The sequence below is a fragment of the Chiloscyllium punctatum genome, chromosome 11 (assembly GCF_047496795.1).
Source record: "Chiloscyllium punctatum isolate Juve2018m chromosome 11, sChiPun1.3, whole genome shotgun sequence".
In the NCBI taxonomy this organism is placed as follows: domain Eukaryota; kingdom Metazoa; phylum Chordata; class Chondrichthyes; order Orectolobiformes; family Hemiscylliidae; genus Chiloscyllium; species Chiloscyllium punctatum.
The window spans coordinates 4,507,216-4,514,703 of NC_092749.1; positions in this window are offsets into that span (position 1 = coordinate 4,507,216).

Below are 7,488 nucleotides of genomic sequence, written 5' to 3' on the forward strand. Positions count from 1 at the left end.
GTAATTTTTGATAACCTTCCTCACTATCGACAATACCTCCTAATTTTGTATCATCCACAATGAGCGTCAAGCATAAAGTCAAGGAGGTGGGAGTGACCCTAAATGCAACAATTAATGGTCTGTATCGAGCCCATAGACTGGGAATTCACTCTGTATGTGCACATCAGAGAATTCTGCACGTCCTGCCTTGATTTTATGCATGTTAGGTCCCACTTTCTATTTGTGTGTTTAGATTACTTTGGGTTGATGGTGTCATTTCTGATTCTTATTCTCATGTGTTTGTTGATCGAGTTCTGGTTGGAATGCCATGCTTCTAGGAATTCTCGTGGATGTCTTTGTTTGGCTTGTCTTAGGGTGGATGTGTTGTCCCAGTCAAAGTGAGGTCCTTCCTCGTCTCTATGAAAGGATACTTGTGATACTGGGTCATGTCTTTTAACATTCCAACTGGAACTCTATCAACAAACACATCGATTTGAATCCCATCTACAAGCCTCTGAGGAAAAGAATGGGAAATGACATCACCAACTCAAAGAAACCGAAACACATAAATAGAAAGTGGGACATACACCAGCGCTACAGCAGGAACTCACTCATGAGGTTACCTAGTATGGTGACAAAACATCTGAAAACAAACCTTCCAGCTGAGGGAGTGCCACACTGTTGGATGATCAGTGCTGAGGGAGTGCCGCATTGTCGGAGGGTCAGTCTTGAGGGAGTGCTGCACTGTCGGAGGGTCAGTCTTGAGGGAGTGCCGCACTGTCGGAGGGTCAGAGCTGAGGGAGTGCCACACTGTCGGAGGGTCAGTGCTGAGGGAGTGCCGCACTGTCGGAGGGTCAGTCTTGAGGGAGTGCCGTACTGTCGGAAGGTCAGTCTTGAGGGAGTGCCGCACTGTCGGAAGGTCAGGGCTGAGGGAGTGCCACACTGTCGGAGGGTCAGTGCTGAGGGAGTGCCGCACTGTCAGAGGGTCAGTCTTGAGGGAGTACCGTACTGTCGGAGGGTCAGTCTTGAGGGAGTGCTGCACTGTCGGAGGGTCAGGGCTGTGGGAGTGCCACACTGTCGGAGGGTCAGTGCTGAGGGAGTGTCATACTGTCGGATGGTCAGTGCTGAGGGAGTGTCATACTGTCGGATGGTCAGTGCTGAGGGAGTGCCGCACTTGTTGGAGGGTCAGTGCTGAGGGAGCACCGCATGTCGGAGGGTCAGTGCTGAGGGAGCACCGCACTGTCGAAAGGTCAGGCTGAGGGAGCACCGCATTGTTTGAGGTTCAGTGCTGAGGGAACGCTGCACTGTCGGAGGATCAGTGCTGAGGGAGCACCGCACTGTTGGAGGGTCAGTACTGATGGAGCACCGCATTGTCTGAAGGTCAGTGCTGAGGGAGCACCTCACTGTCAGAGGGTCAGTGCTGAGGGAGTGCCACACTGTCGAAGGGTCAGTGCTGAGGGAGTGCCACAAGGCCGGACGGTCAGTGCTGAGGGAGTGCCGCACTGTCGGACGGTCAGTGCTGAGGGAGTGCCGCATTGTCGGAGGGTCAGTACTGAGGGAGTGCTGCACTATCAGAGGGTCAGTGCTGAGGGAGCACATCACTGTCAGAGGGTCAATGCTGAGGGAGCGCCGCACTGTTGGATAATCAGTGCTGAGGGAGTGCCACACTGTCGAAGGGTCAGTCTTGAGGGAGTGCCATACTGTTGGAGGGTCAGTCTTGAGGGAGTGCCGCACTGTCGGAGGGTCAGTGCTGAGGGAGTGTCATACTGTCGGAGGGTCAGTGCTGAGGGAGTGCCGCACTGTTGGAGGGTCAGTGCTGAGGGAGTGGGCACTGTCGGAGGGTCAGAGGTGAGGGAGTGCTACACTGTCGGAGGGTCAGTGCTGAGGGAGTGGGCACTGTCAGAGGGTCAGAGGTGAGGGAGTGCTGCACTGTCGGAGGGTCAGTGCTGAGGGAGTACAGCACTGTCGGAAGGTCAGTGCTGAGGGAGTGCAGCACTGTCGGAGGGTCAATGCTGAGGGAGTGCTGCACTGTCAGAGGGTCAGTGCTGAGGGAGTGGGCACTGTTGGAGGGTCAGTGCTGAGGGAGTGCCGCACTGTCGGAGGGTCAGAGGTGAATGAGTGCTGCACTGTCGGAGGGTCAATGCTGAGGGAGTGCTGCACTGTCGGAGGGTCAGTGCTGAGGGAGTGCCGCAGTGTCGGAGGGTCAGAGGTGAGTGAGTGCTGCACTGTCGGAGGGTCAGTGCTGAGGGAGTGGGCACTGTCGAAGGGTCAGTACTGATGGAGCACCGCACTATCTGAATGTCAGTGCTGAGGGAGTGCTGCACTGTCGGAGGGTCAGTGCTGAGGGAGTGGGCCCTGGGTGGTGCACTCTGACCTGGAATCACCTCCCCGCCCCCTCCTGTTATCTCTCTGCAGACTCCCTGTAATCGCTGCTCATTACTGACCAGCCCACTGTGAGCCAGGCTCTCCTTACCTTAACCTGTGCTGAGCTGGATTCTGTGTAGCGCTGCAGGATGCTGGAGAAATTGGGTGCAACTAACTGTCCGAAAGGAGCGGAGTGGCGGCTTTGCGATTGTAAACTGTGTGTGCGAGTGGGTTAGCCAGGGGGCTAGAGCCGGGATCCTGCTGTGTGCTGTACGCCGTGTCCCTGGGAGGGGCTGCGATGTGAGAGTTGGCACGTACACGGGAGCAGGGAGGGAGCAGGGAATGAGGGAGGAGCCGGCCGGAGGTACACGGAAACACTGAACACTCACGATCCGCACGGAACTGCTGTTTCTGCTGGGGACAGGGGGAACACACACCCTCAATCCCCGGGATTATCCTCGCCCACCCTCACTGAGGACCATGGGGGAGGGGTATGATGTGTGTGTGTTTGTGTCTTGGAGGGGGGGGTGGGGGTAGGGGAACACTTGCAAAGGTGAATTACCAGCAGCTGGAATCACAGGCACACATATATCCCCCAGGACGTTCCTGCGCCAGCCCCTTGTGGGGAAATGGGGGGTTCTGATCAAGTGTCAGATTGTGTCTTTGGGTCAATCCGAGATTCAGTCCAGACCCAGGTCCCACCGTGATCTTCCCTCCCAGGGAATTCCCTCCGGCTCCCAGTCCAGGACTCACGGGCTGGGGGGTGGTAATGGATTCAGAATCCTGCCCCATTTCCCATTCCTCATTTAAACTCATCCCCACCCCCTCACATCCCAAATCCCTCTTCCAGTTTCTCTCATTGTACACCATCCTCTGTTTCCTATCCCTCTCCCTATTCCCCTCCGTCTTCCCCATCCCCCTCCCCATTCCCATTCCTCTCCATCCCTATCCCTCTCCCTATTCGCAGTCCCTGCCCCTATTCCCAATTCCTGTCTCTATCCTCTCCCTGTTCCTCATCCCTCTCTGTATGCCCTATCCCTGTCCCTTGTCCCTGTCCCTCTGTCTATATCTTTCTGTATTCTCTATCCCTATATCTCTCTGTATTCCCTATCCCTCTTCCTATTCCCAATCCCAGTTCATTCACAGCTCGAACCGCATGTTCTGTGCTGTTTACAACCAGGAGAACAAACTACTCACAAAAGCCGGCCCGGAGTATCCTTACAGCTCGGAACCGCATCCAAACTCCCACTGTCATTGCTACAGCCCCTGGTTTAAAATTACAATTTAAATAGGGGCTGACTAGCCTCACGCATTGTTGGAAAATGTGGAAATCAATTATTAAGGATGTCACAGAGTCATAGAATCATAGAGATGTACAGTATGGAAACTAGACCCTTCAGTCCAACCCGTCCATGTCGACCAGATATCCCAACCCAATCTAGTCCCACCTGCCAGCACCCGGCCCATATTCCTCCAAACCCTTCCTATTCATTTACCCATCCAGATGCATTTTAAATATTACAATTGTACCAGTCTCCACCACTTCCTCTGGCAGTTCATGCCATCTTCTGTGTGAAAAGGTTGACCCTTAGGTCTCTTTTATATCTTTCCCCTCTCACCCTAAACCGATGCCCTCTAGTTCTGGAGTCCCCAACCCCAGGGAAAAGACTTTGCCTATTTGCCCCTCATGAGTACATTTGGAAAATCGTAATCTAATCAACCAGAGTCCGTGTGGCTTCATGAATAGTTACTGGCTAATTTATTAGAGATTTTTGAGGAAGATTCAACTAGAGTGAATCAAGGGGAACCAGTAAATATGTTTAAATGAATTAGATTAGATTACTTACAGTGTGGAAACAGGCCCTTCGGCCCAAAAAGTCCACACCACCCCGCTGGAGCGCAACCCACCCATACCCCTACATTTACCCCTTACCTAACACTACGGGCAATTTAGCATGGCCAATTCACCTGATCTGTGTTGTGTTTGGACTTCCAGGAGGCATGTGACAAGGGATCTAACAAGAGGTTGTCATTTGATGATGTTGGAAGGAATATATTCATTACTTTGGAATAGTATAGAGAATAGGTTCATGGGCAGGAAACAGCAAGAGGGGGTAAAAGGGTTCTTTTTCAGGTTGGTGACCTGCGACCAGTGGGGTTTCACAGGGACCAGTGCTGGGACCACAACTGTTCACAATTTATATTAATGACTGGGAGAAAGGATGCTGTCTGGACTGGAGGGCTTACCTTATGAGGAGAGGTTGACTGGGCTCGGAATTTTTTCATTGGAGAAAAGGAGGAGAAGAGGGGACCTAATTGAGGGAGACAAGATAATGAGAGGCATAGATAGAGTCGATAGCCAGAGACTATTTCCCAGGACAGAAATGACTAACACGAGGGGGCATAGTTTTAAGCTGGTTGGAGGAAAGTATAGAGGGGATGTCAGAGGCGGGTTCTTTACACAGAGAGTTGTGAGAGCATGGAATGCATTGCCAGCAGCAGTTGTGGAGGCAGGGTCATTGGGGGCATTTAAGAGACTCCTGGACATGCATATGGTCACAGAAATTTGAGGGTGCATACATGAGGATCAGTGGTCGGCACAACATCGTGGGCTGAAGGGCCTGTTCTGTGTTGTACTGTTCTATGTTCTATGTTCTAAAGGAACCCAATGAATTGTAGAAATATTTCCAGATGACACAATAAAATAGATTGAAAGGCAGTTTGTAAGAGGGATATGATCAATTTATAGAGACTTGGAGATGCCGTTTTTGGACTGAGGTGGACAAAGTTAAAAATCACACAACACCAGATTACAGTCCAACTGATTTATTTGGAGGCACTAGCTTCCAGAGCACTGCTCCTTCATCTGGTAGTTGTGAGACCATAAGACCATAAGACACTGAATTTATAGCCACAGTACAGTGTCATGGAGATGTAATTATACATTAAACAATTTTAGATTCAGTCTTTAATCTTTTAGAATGGGATGTACATCTCATTCGAAAAGATGAAAGACTGAATCTAAAATTCAGCACTTCGAAAGCTAGTGGTGCCAAATAAATCTGTTGGACTATAACCTGGTGTTGTGTGATTTTTAACTTTATAGAGAGAGAGGGTCATTGGTTAAGAGAGCAGGTAAAATGTTGGCAAATGGAGCGTAATGTGGGATATTGTGAAGTTGTTCATTTTGAAAGTGAGAACAAAAGAACAGTATTATTTAAATGCAGAGAAACTGCTAAAGCTGCAACATACAGGGACTTAGAGTCATGGATATGTATAGCACAGAAACAGACCCTTCGGTCCAACTAATCCATGCCAACCAGATATCCTAAATTAGTCTAGTCCCATTTGCCAGCACTTGGCCCATATCCCTCTAAACCCTCCCTCCTCATTTACCCATTCAGATGCCTTTTAAATGCTATAATTGTACCAGCCTCCATCACTTCCTCTGGCAGCTCATTCCATACATGCACCACTCTCCGCGTGAAGAAGTTGCCTCTTAGGTCCCTTTAAAATCTTCCCCCTCTCACCTTAAACCTATGCCCTCTAGTTCTGGGTTCCCTAACCCCAGGGAAAAGACATTGTCTATTTACCTTATCCATGCCCCTCATGATTTTATAAACCTCAATAAAGTCACCCTTCAGCCCTTCACTCACAATGTTTTCTGATGGTTTTCATTGCCACATAGTGACCACTAAGTCTCAATGATAGTCAGTAACAGAGTGAAGGTAGTGATAGTTGATAAAGCATGTTCCTAAATAGATGCAATAATATGCTGCTCCTCACGATAGGGAGCAAATGGTCCTACTCCCTGTTAATCTCACTGACTTTAGCCAAGTAAGGAAATCTCAAATTATTTCGACAAAGTCCAAATGTAGACTGTAGAATTCAATGCACACTAAAACTGAAAATGGTTAATAATCTTTAAATAGTGGGCTTGTATCCACACACCCACGTACCCATGCACCCACGCATCCACGTACCCATGCACCCATGCATCCATGCACCCTCACACCCACTCACCCTCACACCCTCGCATCCACACACTCTAGTACCCACGCACCCACACCCCCATGCATCCATGCACCCTCACACCCATGCACCTTTGCACCCACGCACCCATGCAACCATACACCCTCGCACCCACACACCCTCGCACCCATGCAACCATGCACCTGCACACTCTTGTACCCACGCACCCATGCAAACTCGCACCCTTGCACTCACACACCCTTGCACCATTGCAACCATGCACCCTTGCACTCTTGCACCCACACACCCTTGTACCCATGCACCCTCCCACCCATGCACCCTCGCACCCACACACCCTCACACTCTTGCATCCACACAACTTCGCATTCATGCACCCATGCACCCCCGCACCCACGTACCCATGGTTTTCTTGCCAATTGTCCCGATGAATGTAAGATGAAAAACAACAGCAAAATGTGTACCTTCTCAGCACAACTGAAAAGGGACATAGGGTCATTGTTTCAAGTCCAATTTCAATGTCAATTTCCAAATAGTCAGTATGTTTCTGAACTGAAGGAGTATAGAAATGGGATGGGTTTTTAACATCCATCAAAGAGGAGGAAAAACAAAAGGGAACATCTGGTACAGGGGAGAGGGCAGCAGACATGATTGACAAGTTAAGAATGCAACACAAGGTCATAGAGATCCACAGCTCGGCCCATTGTATCCATGCTGTCAAATCAACCCCCAAATGATTGTAGTCCCACAGGACGCAAAGGCAGTGGGGATGATTATTCTCTAGTGTAGGTGTCATAGAATCCTACAGTGTGGAAGCAGGCCATTCAGTACACTGAATCCACAGTAACCCTCTGAAAAACATCCCACTTACAACCACAACCACACACTACAACCCTACATTTCCCATGTCTAATCTACTTAACCTGTACAACTTTGGGCTGTGGGAGGAAACCCATGCGGAGAATGTGTAAACTCCACACAGACAGTTAACTGAGGGTGGAATTGAACCCAGATCCCTGGCACAGTGAGGTAACAGTGCTAACCACTGAGCCACCATGCTGCTGACTGAATACTTTCCAGATAGGTTTGAGGGCAAAGTGAAAAATAACATTCAGCCTGGCTCGCAGCCAAAATAAAATGAAAATATAGACAGAA